The sequence below is a fragment of the Hoplias malabaricus genome, chromosome 4 (assembly GCF_029633855.1).
Source record: "Hoplias malabaricus isolate fHopMal1 chromosome 4, fHopMal1.hap1, whole genome shotgun sequence".
NCBI classification, from domain to species: Eukaryota; Metazoa; Chordata; class Actinopteri; order Characiformes; family Erythrinidae; genus Hoplias; species Hoplias malabaricus.
In genome coordinates, this window is record NC_089803.1 from 16744970 (window position 1) to 16761135 (window position 16166).

At 43.1% G+C, this 16166-nt stretch overlaps 1 protein-coding gene across 1 annotated transcript in view; it reads right to left on the minus strand.

Moving 5' to 3' along the window:
* ctnna1 (catenin (cadherin-associated protein), alpha 1) overlaps window positions 1-16166 on the minus strand; it is a 124514-nt gene that overhangs the window by 63213 nt on the left and 45135 nt on the right. The window lies entirely within an intron of this gene.

Sequence of the window (16166 nt, forward strand, 5' to 3'; positions counted from 1 at the left end):
TGAGCCAATTAAGGACAAGCAAAAAGAATCTAATATTCTGTCACCCACACCACTGCTCCAAAAAGATTTAGATTGCTTGGCTATTCAGGAGCAGCACTTACAGCGTGAATGTTACAGCAGGAGAGGACAAGCTCTCCCTGCACTTCCAGGGATAAGACAGAGCACTTTTATTCACAATTTCCAGATGGGGTAGAGGCTTAGCTCATCTCAGGCATGATGTGACGGGGAATGAGTTAGACACATGAACGAGTGAGGCGCACAGATAGAAAGAGTTGTGAGGCTCTCGAGAGCGAGTGTAGCCTAAGCCTCTCCACTAAACCAACGAGGAGGGGGCTAGGTCAGGACACATTTGTATGCAGCAGAGAGAGGATGTGCATTAGCATCAGGCTGAAGAAGCCGGCGCAGGAGCGGCTCTGTGCGTTTCATTTAGAAGCTTGCAGCAGGAGGGAAATGCACCAGGCTGAGGAGGGAGGGAGGGAGAGGGGCAGAGCTGAGCCTAACTAATGTCTAACCTTCAATGACGATCTTAGAACCTGCAGTGGTGACATTGCATAAGGGCAGAAGAAAAAAGAAAAAAATGATGAGAACAGGAGATAATAACCGAACAGTAAGTGACGACACCTCAGGCGTGAGACACCGATCTAATCCCCGGCAGAGTCACGACAAGGCCATTTATCTGGGCCCCGAGAAAGTATTACTCATTTATAGGCCAGTGATTTTAAATATAAAAAGGATTTTGAAAAAAGAAAAAGAAAAGGTAAAGCTGCTAGTTATGCATCAAATCAAACCGTGACATAGGCTTTGGGTAGTACGCCCAGAAATTAATCTGAGGTCCTGCTAATCATATTAGAGGTATTTTTGGCATCACTTAAAATAGAGAAGGCACTACGGCTAAAAATGGGAGCAAGGAGGGGGCAATTACCCTCCGGAGAAGAAACGAGACAGACATGTGATTGGTGGGCTGTAAGAGCAAGAGCGTGGCCCCTAGAGGGTGCTGTGCAGAGCCATAAGCAACAAAACATGCACTGAAAAGAAATCATTCGCTCATTTTCCTTGACTCAAATGTGTACATTGTTCTCATGCATATTTTATTCGTGTGGAAATTATGTACAAATCTGGATCAAGGAGCAGCAGTGGGGACCTCATTCTTAAAGAAACTCATTGAAGCAGCTTCCCCTCTGCATTTCCCTCAACCTGCCAGATCAGACAAATCAGGCAGATCCTCTTACAACCAAATTAAATAGAGACATTTACAGTGAAACAAATCTGGAGGACGAGTCAATGTAGCAGACTCGCGTTTCACCGAAACCCAGACAATGACTCCGAGAGCATTTCCATTCCAAAAGCCGCTTGAATTAAAGGTTAAAATGGTGAAGTGATTGAAGGGAGAGGGTCTTACTGCTGATTTCTACTGAGCCAAGTATCTCCATGCTCACCTCTTTGTTTCAGATTTACCAAAAAAGAAAGAAAGAAAAAAAAATAATGACAACTCCTCCGTTTTCCGTGCATCTCCTAAACATCTTGCATGTTTCAAGAAACAGATCGAGTTTACCTGGTCATATCAGCACCACGCAAGCGATATGTAATTGATCTCTTTTCCTATTGCAAAAGACAGATGAGGGTGGGGTGGGTGGGGGGGGGCAGTAATATACTTTCTTCTGTAGAGACAAGAACAGGCACACACCGACATCTCACTGTTAACCAATCAGCTTCACGAGTGACTGCAGTCCACAGCTCTGTGGAGATGCATCCATTTGCACTCCCGCTCTTGTAAACAAATTATTATTATTATTATTTTTGTTTGGGTTTCTTCTTGTCATATCAACGTATTTCTGCTCCGCACTCTGCCTAAAACTCCTTTCTGAAATCACGCTCCCTCGACCTCTTTGTGCAAAATGAATGCTTTTCACACCCTCTTTTTCCTTTTGTATTGTATATGTAAAATTTCATATATGTATAGTGGACAAAGATGTGGCCAACTTGGAAAAAAAAATCCTTAAGACATATATTTTTAAATAAAATGTTACAATTTATGAATGCTTCGGTTTGATATGCTCTGTGAGGACTGAGTCGTAAAAGAACTGAATAAGTTGATTGGTTTAAACAATTATTTTATTATTTTTAACAGACTATGCTGCACTAAACTCGATTAAACTCTAACGATGCTCTCTAAAATTAAACACACAGTTGGTCAGTTTTCTTTAACTACTGCTTAATCCATAATCTCTGAAAAGCACTATGCAAATTCGCTCATGACATGATACAATACTGCGACCTGTCCCATCCTTACAGGAAGTATTACTTTACAGAGGGCTCATCTAAAAACAGAATTTAATTTGCAATTCACCCAGAACTACCTCATTAGCGGGGCCCGAGTACAAAGTTGGCTGGAGTGAAAGTTTTAACCACATTTCCCTTTTTTTCTTCTTCTTCTTTTCTTTTAAAGCTGGACTGTAGGCACAGAGTAGAATCTGAAGTAAATGGCTTTTGATATCATTCCAACTCCAGCACTTTTCTGCCCTTTGAAACTAAGATTACTGCCTGCCTGAATAACTGCCATCAAGGCATTTCCGATGTCCTGAGCTAGCCCGAGGCATGAGCGCTTCTCAAATCAAGAAACGAGAACTTTGATAAACATTACATGATTGACATGGGTTGAAAATGATTATCTAGACCAGTGGTTCATGATTTAAACACAAACTAAATGGGAAGAACCACCACAGCGTTTTGCTAGAGGCTTACATGTGACTGTGTTCTCTTTCTCTGTCTCTCTCTCTCTCTCTCTCTCTCTCTCTCTCTCCCCCAACTCTCTACACTTTGTTGCGCTGAATAGATTTTGGTGGAAAACACTTTTGGATGGATTTCGCTCCTATGTATTCTTGGGAGTTTAATTCTTTGCTGAGCAGAATATGTTTCTCAGGGGCATAACAGCACCTCCAGTCAATCCTGCAGAGTCCCACACATCTGTCCAAAAATAGATGACTGGTTTAAAGGGCTTGCCAGGTTAATGCCTCTTTTTGTGGTAGTATTTTAGGAATTCGCTATTTAAAACACCCAACGGATTCATGTTAATGGTGTGCCCTGAAAAAAAAAAAAGGGTGTTTTTCCAAATCGTGCCAGAGCAGAGAGAGAAAAAGAAAGATGTCAACCGAGGAGCACAAAGCCACTCCAGGCAAAGTGTTTAGAGCTTTCTAAATGAGCAGAGGTTTAGGAGAGTAACACGCTTTCAGTGAACGTTTGGTGTAATTTGTGTTATGACAAAAAAGGAAGTACGCAGTGTGCTGTGGTGTAGCCTGCTGGAATAAATGTGCTGCTGCTACAGTTATTTCAATGGTGCAGGCAAAGGAAGTAAACACTGTTCCACAGCACAGCTGTTGCCAGCCTGTGGTACACACTGCGAATTGCAAATATTCAGCAGAGGAGGAGGAGGAAAAGCAATTTCCAGCATCTCTCTCCCTCTTGTATCACCAATAAAATAAGAAAAAATAAGATCACATTGATATGGCATGCACTGGCAACAGCAATGCATCAGCAAAGGTGACCAACCGGACTATAAAAACAATCTCGGGTGTGGTTCTCGGCTTTAAAATTAATCACATCCTCCTGCTAGGCTAATAAAACTACAAATCAACTTTAGCCTTGTGTGCCACCCTCTATTGCTAATGCAGTGCTCAGTCCATCACGGCTTATGGCCTCTCGAAGTGAAAACTAGTGATCCACCCATCCAATATCCTGGATCCGTGCTAGTGTAGCTCTTCTAAAATAGACAGATTTCTGTACTTTCCTTCAATTAAACGGGAACACTTTTTGCACAAACCTATACAACAATGTGAGCGTAGACAGGCTTCATTACGTAAAACTCGCTCTACTGTCTGTTTATGTTTATATACCTTGCTGCAACCCCGTCTGTCACAGCTAAGACATGACAGCCTGTGGGCGCTCTCAGTGAAAACCTGGATAGCTCTGGCAGTGCAACTGAGTGATTCAAGTGGAATGATCACAAAACACAGCAATGCCCCCGGGGATCTGCTGACCACTTGCTAACAGATGCCTCGCCTATGGGGACTATTCCAAAAGGAGCGAGAGAGTGAGACAAAGATGGACAATGTGCACAAAGCGAATTCGCCGCCACAGTGCTGAGCAATACGCATTTTAAACTGCGGGAGATGTCAGAGTCGTGCTTCTTTTTGGCTTCATAATGTTCATGATAACCAAGTAATACAAAAGGTGCTGCCTTGTTGACATACTGATGCAACATATTGCATTGATGTTGAATTAACGGAGTCTATTGAAATTGTGTTTGGGGGGGGGGGCACTCCAGACTTTGTCCAGCCTGTAAAATCCCTAAAAACACTGATGAACAGCACCATTAACTTTCATCATCTGTATGTAATATTTGGAAAACACTGAGAGACTGAATTTGATCAATATCAGCCGGCACTACAGAGAGGGCGAGAGAAACAGAGCAAGTGTGAAGTGACGAACTGAAGCTGAACTGAGATTTGTAGAGGACTAGAGAGTGAACGAGTGAGACAGAGGGAAGACTGCTGAGCCTTCAGGATGCAGTGGCTTTCTAAGGCTTTTCACTCACTGCAAAAAGGAAGCTATTAACTCCAAAGGTCACTTTTTAATTGGTCACAGCCCTCCATGTCAGAGGTTCGTCCCTTTCCGAGGAAATGAAAACAGAGGAGATTCATCTCTGGATTAAAGTGCTCTGGGGAGAGGGGGAGAGAGAGAGAGAGAGAGCGAGCGCAAGGAGATATTTTTTCTATTTCGACTTTCGCAGGACGACTGTAATGTGTGCACTCAATTATGGAAGTTCGTTCAAACCCTGCCAGAAGTCACAGCAAAGACACTTGTGGTGGGAGGGTGAAGTCGTCTGTAGAGACGAACAGGCTAATGTAGCTCATGCTTACTCATCAGCCCAAAGCCAAAGCTTGGAACTCAAGTGGGTGAAATTCCTCATTCGTAGCGTCACATGCACAGCATTTATACATTTATGGCTCTCTGAAACATGCAAATTGGGATGAATCTCCTTAGAGAACTCGGAAATCGTCTACGTCAAGGCATTTTAACTCTAACGCTTCACCAACAAGGCCACGGTGGCAATGTGTGACTCTGTGCACTAAATAAATGAAGCCCTTCCCTGGAGCCACTTTGATTGAGGCCATCTATGTAATAGACTCATATGCACACAGCACCACTCAAATCATTCCCCTGGGATCTAGACTGGAAGTTAAGCATTTAATGACGGCTGCTGTTCTTGAGCACTCTTCTGCATATTTTATCATTCTGATGCAATTTACATATCCGTTAAGATCTGCGTTTAATGTCACGCTCACTTGCAGCAAACAAAACCAACTAACAACTTATGTTTTTAATAAAGAAACAACTGTTTAGCGTATGATAAGGCACCGTACATGAGAAAAATATTGTGACACAGCCTGCAGGAACATTCCATGTGCTCAATTATAACTGATTAATGTTTAAGCAGAGCAGGTAGAGGCAAGACAAATGGCAGAGCGACTACATCGCATGCGTATGTGAGCTCCCACCTCGTGTTTTTTTTATTTTTTTTTAAATAATACTGGCAAGAGTCCCATTTTCAAATGATACGGATGAAAATAAAGTGATGAAAATTAAAATTAGGCCAACGGTAGACTAAGGGAGGTGGCATGTTGCCCCACACGTCATGCTCCTCGAGTATTAATTGCCTCTTTGTATACAGGAGGAAAATTAGTCTCACTTTCACTTAAGCACCCTTTCTTTGGGGACTGCCAGGACTCGCATCTATGGCACATTGAGACTCGTCAAGGATGAATTACACCTCTCTGCACAAGACGACATTCAAAAAATGGACTGTATTAAAGCAGGCCCCGAGCTTTCATTAGTCCTCAAGGGTAGTCATCCCTTATTCTCAAAGATCAAAGCGCTCGGCCCAAAAGGGAGACGATGGTAAAGGACTGAATGCTGCTCGGTCAGCTTTGGTACAAAATGTTTTTACAGATAGGAATTCACCCCCAACCCCCCCAACCTCCTTCATGTTACTCAGCTCAGCTGAAGTGAACCGACTTTCCCCACAGAGGCCAGGCTGGCTGAAAAAACGTTGTGTAGAACTAATTACTCACAGCGCATGAGGAAATTCAGGCACACCACCCACACCCTCCTGAGGCACAAGAGCCATGTGTAAACAGGGGCCCAGTCACACGCAGTTTTAGCCGACAGACTGCTGTTGGTTTGTTTGTTTCTTTCTTTATTTTGATGGGCCCCGCTTACATCCAAGCGTAGTGCAATATTGAACAGCGATGCACATTTATACCATGTTATCAAAGTTTAATATTAGTCTCTGCAGCAGGACATGACATTATTAATCAAGACTTAACGGGGGCGGGGGCCATGAATATGTATGTGCTTGCTTTAGAACAGGTTTGAATGAGGACTCTGGCCTCCACCTTTGACTCTTCATCACAGAGCGAGAGTGAAAGACAGAACCAATTTCTGATCATGACCATGGTGCGCGAGCATGCATGTGCGTGTGATGCAAGACACGGCAACAAATGTGGCGCAGACAGGTTCACCACTCCTTCCTCCAGGACGCTGAAATGAAAATTGCATTTTTCAGGGCATTATGACCCATCAGGAGATGATGGCCCGAGTTGCGGACATTTGTTTATTTAATTATTTTTAAATCAGAACGTCTCTAGATACGGACGTGTGAGTCAGTAATGACAGGACTAAAATGAAAACGCCGTGACAAAACAGTCCATTTATTTCACACATGGTCACCAAGGAAACCGTGTTCAGCGAAGCCAGATCTGTGCTCATTAGGCATGATGGGTCTCTAACAAAAGCGGTTAAATTCACCGGATACGGCTAGAAGCACCTTCAAACGAAAGCTACAGACGCTAACAATATGCATTTTTGAACGCAAAGGCAGAATTATTTGACGACACGATGGAAACACCTACCAGAGTTCAGCCACTGAGCAGATTAGTGAGGTCAGCTCCACAAACGTATCTAAACGATTAGAACAGACAGGAGGCTGTGCAGTTTCCCGTGCTGTTCACCATCCTGATACTCAGAAATGTGAAATTAATGATGCCAAGCGTGTGCGTTTTATTGCCGTATGGGCTCCATAATGATATTAACGAGCTGCAGTGGGGCGCACCTCCTAATTATTTACTATCAGATATGTAAACTGACAGATTCCCTTCATGTCTTCTTACAGCACAAGCAATCTCCATGTGATTATTTACTTTCACTTACTACGACCGCTCAATTTACATCATTAACTCACAGCAATGTCCAATGTTCTATTGACGCTTCAGTGTATCTTCAGAGTCATGCATTTCCAATAAACTTTACAGGAGAAGGGAAAAAAACCTCTGAACTTTTAGTGGAAGTTAAAAGATATTATAGGCAACTTAGGAACATTTCTATTGGTCCATTCCTCATGACGTTTTCATAGCACAGTCTCTGTGAGCAAATACTTTGCTTCTCAATGTGGTACTGTTGACGCATTCATTAGTTAATTAACGCACAAGGAACAAGCCCAGCGAAATACAGGATACAAAAGTACAGGCGAGACGTAAACTGATATTTAGAAAAATAAAATTCTCCAAAAGCTAAGATCAGTTTAAATTGATATATCAATTTTTTATTATATTTTTTTTATATGCAGCACATGAACACTGAGCTGAACAAGACCCAGACAACAGTTCCCCCACCCCAAAGATCTCCTGGGAATGAGAGTATATTTAACACTAACTTCTGACCTACTTCATTTTTCAGCACTTGCAGAAAAGCAGGACATCAATACGAAGGCTTCTACTGCAAGCTGGAAAACCACAGACTGAGTTTTATGCCATTCAGACTCACAGAGGACTCGCAGCACGTGCACGCCACTGATGTGATCTTAAAGAGACAAGCACCTCCAAGTCTGGGTTGTTAATTAGCTGTGTTTGGAGCAGAGGGATCTCCACATACATCCAGATTATTTTAAATACAGGTTTTTGTCTGCGTTTTGGCCTCCAGTGTACACAAAAAACTATTTTTATCACTGGATACGTGGTTTTCAAAAACACACTCCAAGGTGGAGATATCCGTGTCATGTTTATGAGCAGGGCAGAGCTTTTCGAAAATGCTGACCTCACACAGTGCGCCTGTTTCTGGTTGAAATTCAAACAGCTCCTCATTTCTTATGAATAAGTCATAACTACAATGTAAACACATAGATGGCACTAGCTTTTAGATTCCCACCAAAAAAATAAATGACTGATGTTTACTGATGAGATTGAGATACATGTAATTTATGAAATTTCATAACAGTGAACAACACAGGTTTAATCTGAAAAATTACTCCATATCAGCTGTGTTTCTCTCATACTTGTGTACTGATTTCTCTCTTCAAGAGGTAACATGGCCTCTTACGGAACTAACACAAAAACGAAACTGTTTTTGCACTCGTCTGGACAGTGGCCGACCAGGACTGAGAACCACTGGGTTACAGTGAGACAAACAAACAGGAACTACACCCTCTCACCTGAAGACAGGCTTTAGCATCTGGAAAATAATCTGTATATTTCATATCTAAAAGGTGTAGCTAAATATTTTGAAGTAAAACGTATTCCTCTTTGAACTGGCACCAAGTTGATGAGCAATAGCTTTATCTTTGATGTGAGTAAGTTTAGGAAATGTAGTCATGCTCTGTCCAGGGTACATTCCTGCTTGTGAAACTGAAATATAGCATCAACCATTGAGCTTGCTATTCTTTTAAACACTGTCATCATTAGGGCTACACCTTGCAGAAATGCGCACTTTAACTGGACATATTTGTCAGACTCTTTACAAGTCTGAAGACACCACGTATTCCTCAAGACAAATAGCATAATGTGTGGGGTATCTGGAGATCAAGCAAAAATTAAAACGACAGCATGCGGAATGTCCACGAGAGGCAGCTGATGGAGTAGACACCCGTGAATCACTTCTAATAGAGTGTGACGCAGATGTACTCTTGATTACCCCAAGCTGTGATTACATCACGTTCGCCAGCCCTTCGCCTGTGCCACAGGTGAAATATCCCAATAATCATTTACTTGCAAAGCGCAACTGGGCGGCCCAGTGCATGCACTTCATGTTAAGGAAATGCAATTAAAACCACCCCCGCCACCCCAACCTCCCAGACAGCTTCTCTCGAAAGCAATCAGATTTATCTCTTGGCAATTTACTATGAGATCTCGGAGGCAATAAGGTCTGCCGCCGAGCACGCTATAAATCTGGCGCATCCAGACTGCGTCCCACCTGTGCCGTGCTTTTGCATCGCAAATGCGTCTTTTTTGACCAGGCCAATGGGATGTGAGCTGCGGGGCGATAAAGCAGCCATCTACGGGCAAACAGGAGGAAGCACTGAAAAGACGAGGCCACTGGATCCTGCCCAGTTCAAGGACTCGGGTTTTCATTATGAGCTTCCAATAAATCTAGAAAATGCTTACTAGGAAGGACGTATTGATTTGGACTCTCATCAGCAAATACCTCCCTAATGTATTTATGGCTTCACACATTTAAAAGCTGTTCCGTGGCAGTTCGGGCAGTCGAGCCAAAATGCACACCTTGGGCCGGACCAGAGTGGATCAATCAGCTGCCCTCACGCCACCCCGCAGTGACTGAGTGTTGAGGGGACCAAAGAGCTTCCACCACACTACCTTCGTTAACACTTAAAATCCAAGGGTATGTATGTGGAGCCACAGTTGTCCACGTTTCAACTCCTAACTTTCACAGCAGCTATAAGGCAGTCTAACACCACTTTGTCACAAGCTGGAAGGAAACAAATTACACCGGGGTAATACCAGTTGAATTTTATCCATTATGTAATCTAATACAAATGCACTGTTCGACCACCAAAGGTCACCATCAAATTAACTCACAGCAGTGCAGTTAATGTCAGGCAGCACACATCCAGCTCCTGCTATGGACTCATTAGTACGAGCACAATGACATTCAATCACATTTTTGGTTAAACGTCACGAGAAGAGTTTGGCAATGTCTGGTCTGTTTTCTCTGTGCCTTTACGGTTATTACATATTACATAGTGTTCCTTTAAACAAATGCCTACATATATTCTTGTGGCGCTACGTACTTCCTGCAACTCCGGTGCCTCAAGGCACATTCTTCTCAGAGTGTCTCACAAGCAAACCATCAAAGAATATGGGAGAGAAAATACAGCACCTTCCATTGGAATCAACAGCGTTTGTCACTATCAACACTGCTGAGGTAATTTGACTAATCTGAGTAATTCTGCTTCAATTTATACACCATTAGCCTTTTTGCAACACTTTAATGTGTTATAGCATTTCTTAATGGAGCTTGAATTAAATTTCTATGTAGTGTACTAAATAGAAAACCAAGGAGCCATTGATTTACATGGAAACTCAAAGATCCACATCTCCACATGAGGGAAAAAACTGCTGTAAATAACTTGAATAACAACCCTGCAGCTGATGGGATTATAATAACATAACAGCTTGTGAAATGGCTGTGTACTACGCTCAGAGAGGAGAGATAAAGCATCACAGCACACCTCCATGTACCAGGGATGTTACATTCACTAAGCTGGATCTCATCTACACTTTTACACTGTTTTGTCACTGAAATCATTAGTGTCCATCAACAGGGGCCCATCTTATTAGGATGAGTGCATACTGACACTAGGCTATTTTAATGCACCACCCTCGTGAGCGTGACCGCCTCCCCCCTCCTCCTCCAGACAAGAAGTGTCACTGAAGAACCCGCAGCTCAGTACATTATGCATACGGAGATGACCTTTTCGTTTTATACACCTCCTTGCCTCGGACAAGGACCAGGAAACTTGCGCCTGAGTACTGAAGCATCACGTGAGAATGGAAATATCACGGCTCTTACTTGGACACCTGCAGTGACTTCCAGTGTAGCGCAACACAATACTGGCAACAACAGCCAAGTGTTTCTCAGTCATCTGGTTACCCTATCTCTGCTCGAGGAGGAGTGAGATGGAACGGGTGCCAAATCAGACAGTATTCGCTCGTCCTCGCTGGGCGATCCATCGCCGTGTCAGTTCACCGCCGGCAGCTCCCATTGAGCAGTTAATAAACACTGCTTGTTTTGTCAACTTAAGGCTGGACTAAACTGTGATGCCAAACCCAAAGGGAGCTGCTGAAAGCCCATGGGTCTAAATAACAAATGCTCACATATGAAGTAACTGTCTGTTTCCACATCCTAGTTACCCTGTAAAGTCTACAGGGGGCTAGAAACAAAGAGCAAACAAAGCAAGTAAAACAAAGCAAAAACTACAAACAACTAGATGTGGGGGCACTGCTAACATTAGCATTAGCGATCTTAGCCAAGGGCATTGCCCTAGTATGGCTGAATTACAAGGACCTAGCCAGCTAACGCGGTGTACAGAGCTGAAGTGTTAGATTATTCTGGAATCCACAACAAAGCAGGCAATATAAATTATTTGTAATCGTTTATCCAGTTCAGGAGCCTTTCTGATTACATTTTAAGTTCTAATGCATTTCTTTAGATCGCTTAGTAAGCAGAGTTTTGTTGGATGTTACAGGAAGTATGCACTGAACTAAGCTGTACTACCTGAGACTTAGAAAATAAACAATGCTTTACGTACTACAGCATAATGTCTTTAAAGTAGGATCCAAATTAGGCCACATTTAAGCTATGTATGCTTTTAAATCAGAACAGTGGGACCTGCATGTGCCTTTATCACAGTCCTTGTAACATCTAACACCATGGCAAAAAACTAATATAAAATAAAAATGCTGGCAGGATTTTTAAGTAAATAAATTATGAAAATAAACATCAGTGTTGCACACGAAGACCCCACTATTCTGATTAAATGAACAGTGTATTCTTTATGCACACAGATTTTAAGCTTTCTTAGACCATATTTCCTAAAAATTGCAATATATTGCCTTGCTTACAACATTGCGATATATAGAATGGTGACATGTATCGCATCTCCACATTCTCGCTAATACACAGTCCTACACAGCATGTACACATCTCTGGCTGAAACTCAAATAACACCTCATTCCTTATATCGTGAGGCCATAAAAATACAACATATACATGCCAAGATGACCACATATGAATAAATATAAACGATGTATTAGAAATCTTATGACTTGTATAGTGTACTACAGAGGGGGTACAGAGCGATTTGGGATTAAACCTCAGTCTCTCGTGCGGTGGTGTTTTGAAGTCTCTCTTAAAGAGGTACTACGTTCCCCTACTGGACTGACATGGTATTAAAATCATTTACATATTCATCTGGATGGTAGTATTTTCAAAAATGGAAGGAGGAAAATGTCTGTTTTTGAAAGCATCCGGATCTGTGTGGACAGGCACTTAGTCGACGTTAGAAACTCAGCTTACAGCATCTAAGAGACATCAGCTGTCTTGAAATAGTTCTTTGGTTTCCCTGAACACAAGGTTATCATCACAGCACGTCCATGACCCTAACCACCTTCACAAGCAACCCCCTCCCCCCACCCCCAGGCAAACTTTACAGAGCAATCTGAAAGGCCGCCACAAGCATGATCTAACTCCAAATGCTTCAATCAGCAAACAACATCTCTCACAGTCAGAGTCCAACTATGTGATGTGAATTATAATCCAGGCAGCCCCTGATCTTCTGGCCTTCTCAATTCCTTTGTACATTAAATATTCATGCCATTACTTGCCACATGAAGAACCTCCTGTCCAACTCAAAAACAGATCATTACAGTTGCAGAGACTACTAGAAATTCAGGGGAGTCCAACTGCTGAGCTACTCAGACTTTCTACACAGTTAAAAGCATAAGTAAAACCAGTGGCAACCAACTGCTCCACCCAGGGAAGAGAAATTACTCTCTTTTGACATTTCTGTAAAGCGCGTCCAGCTGGTCAATTTGGCACGTCCACTCTGGACTGGAGAGGAAAATGAAAAGGAAGTTGGGGGGGCTACCCCCTCCTTCCACCAAAATATATATATACACACACACACAGACACACACATATACCAAGAGAAACTAGAAGCTGACCACAGAGCTGAATTCTGTTCAGCTGAAAACCCTAACGGGGTCAACCGCACACTGCAAAGCTAATTTACAAGCAAGCCCCGTTTCCAAAAGTGCCCCTTCAGTGATATTGTAAGGCCTTGCTAATAACTCCAGCCTTGGGCTGAACCCAATATATAACAACAGAGCGTGAAAAGATCCACACCGCACCACCAGACTATGACCAGAGTGCTCAAGGTACACATTCTTGTCGGCAGAATAGCACACGCTGTTAAATTTTAATAAGCCATTTGCAAAAACAATCTTACGAAGTCAACAGCATTAAATGTCCTATAAAACAAGCAGGGTATAAGTTATTTTGAAGAGCATGAATGAGGATGAGTGCACTACAACGTGTCCTAGTGCGACACAGTCCTGTTCGGGGTTAATAGCCGTGTGACGGCGTTGAACAAGCCCACAGCTGCCAACAGACACTGCGGTTAAGGCAGCCACTGTGACAAAAACGGAGCTACAGAGACCGTTAAATAAGCGCTTTGCACGGGACACTGACAAGAGGTTAGGAAATAAGTTTTTTCTCTGTTCCCTCTTAAGGCCTCGGTGCCCTCAAGTCTTTCAGCAAGCAAAGCCAGAGACACCTTCAGAGAGCAAGCCAATTTTGGAGTCTGAAACGCTAACGCTACTTGTGGTAAAATGGGAGCAAATACCATTATCCATGACAGCTAGATTTAACAGGTCTCAGACAGACAGCATTCTGACCTTCAAATACATTTGCTCCTCTTTTGCAAGTGCACACGCTGAGGGCTCATCTCTGTAGGACTCGTCCCTTTGCAGAACGGTTTCTTCAAGAAACCAATCAATGTTATCTAGGCTCTAACTGTAAATGCTCAGCCAGATCAAAGCTAGATTAATGAAGCCACTGAAACATCTGAAGCTCCAGCAAGCTATTGATTCCTGTTTACAAACCATTCAAAGGCACACTAAGGTCATCCGCTGTGTACTTTATACAGCTTTGTCTCGCACTGTGAGATCTCATTTGTTTCTTTCTTTGAAAACCTCTATAGGCGTAAGAAATATTATGATTGAAAATCTGAAAGGGGTCGGCACAGAAATCGGACTTCATGTATTAAAACCTTAAACACAGATGAGGCAATACGGCGCAAACAGGTTCATGGTATGAAACCCATGAAGCCACGTGCTATATTTTAGCTTGGAGGGGGGAAAAAAAAAAAAATTTTCCTAGAACTAAAATAATACAAATACAAACTAGGACTGGACAAGAAGCCAAAACTATCATGATATATTTCGGAAATGCAGTCAATACAATATAATATACAACATAATCCCTATATCAATGTGAACAATATAAAAGCCATAGAACAACTGCCAAAAGCAATCAGGAAACATGACATCACCATCAAACATACACCTCTTGGCTTTGGCATTTTTTTATATTTTTAAACTAACTTTAAAGCTGTGTGCAATTAACTGATGGCAGCGTAACGGTCATTACAGGGCACTGCCGTCAGTGCATTGCACTCAATTCTGAAGTTGGTTTAAAAATATTAACATCGACAATGCCAAGAGGTTTTTGTTTGACGGTGATGTCATTTTGCTTTCAGTTTGGTTTGGTTGTTTTTCTGTGGCTTTTTTATTGTTTATATCAGTAATGGAAATGTATAATATTGACCTAAATTAAAAATATATTGTGATATAAATTTAGGCAATATCGTCCAGCCCTATCATCATGAATTTGTTGTGTCATTCATTCATTCTCTGCAACCGCTTATCCAGAACAGGGTCGCGGAGGGTCCAGAGCCTACCCGAAATCACTTGGCGCCTGTCCACCTACCAATGTGTGTTTTTGGACTGTGGGAGGAAACCCACACAGACACAGGGAGAACACACCACACTCCTCACAGACAGTCACCTGGAGGAAACCCTCGCAGAAACAGGGAGAACACACCACACTCTTCACAGACAGTCACCCGGAGGAAACCCACGCGGACACAGGGAGAACACACCACACTCCTCACAGACAGTCACCCAGAGGAAACCCACGCAAACACAGGGAGAACACACCACACTCCTCACAGACAGTCACCTGGAGGAAACCCTCGCAGAAACAGGGAGAACACACCACACTCCTCACAGACAGTCACCCGGAGGAAACCCACACAGACACGGGGAGAACACACCACACTCCTCACAGACAGTCACCCGGAGAAAACCCACGCGGACACAGGGAGAACACACCACACTCCTCACAGACAGTCACCCGGAGGAAACCCGCGCAAACACAGGGAGAACACACCACACTCCTCACAGACAGTCACCCGGAGGAAACCCTCGCAGACACAGGGAGAACACACCACACTCCTCACAGACAGTCACCCAGAGGAAACCCACGCGGACACAGGGAGAACACACCACACTCCTCACAAACAGTCACCCGGAGAAAACCCACGCGGACACAGGGAGAACACACCAAACTCATCACAGACAGTCACCCAGAGCGGGACTCGAACCTGCTGCGCTACCGTGCCACCCGTTTGGGTCATATTTATTCAAATCAGTTTTGGGAGCTCAGGGTGCCATTATCCTCCACTCACGGAGCAGTAAGTTTCCCAAAGGATACTACCTGGAATTCAAGGATTCGGGGGGAGTAAATTATAAATTCCCTCAGCAAACCTTACTAGATAAGTCAGAACAGCAGACGGTGCTTCACACGCCTATTCCCTGGTGGATCATTATACTATTCAGGATATCTCTGCAGCTGCAATGTGCTTGAGAAGCACTCAACAATTCACTTTGTGTAGCAGTAGAACTTGGAGGCACTGTCAGACAAACATCTAGGCGTCTCCATCTTTGCTCACACCTTACAGCAGCTCTGTGTACGACAATTTGCATAAGAAAAGCTGCAGTGTTTCACAGTCACAGATAAACTCAACTGAGTGAGTGCTGTGGTAATAGCAAATGATACTGAAATCAGGAAAGCGGCTTCATATCAGCACTTGCGCTGGAACAAACACTTCATCTCAAACTGTCTCACTTCCTCCAGACGTTGCTTGAAACAACCATCGCTCACATACGCTAACATTGCTGATAATGAATAATGTATGG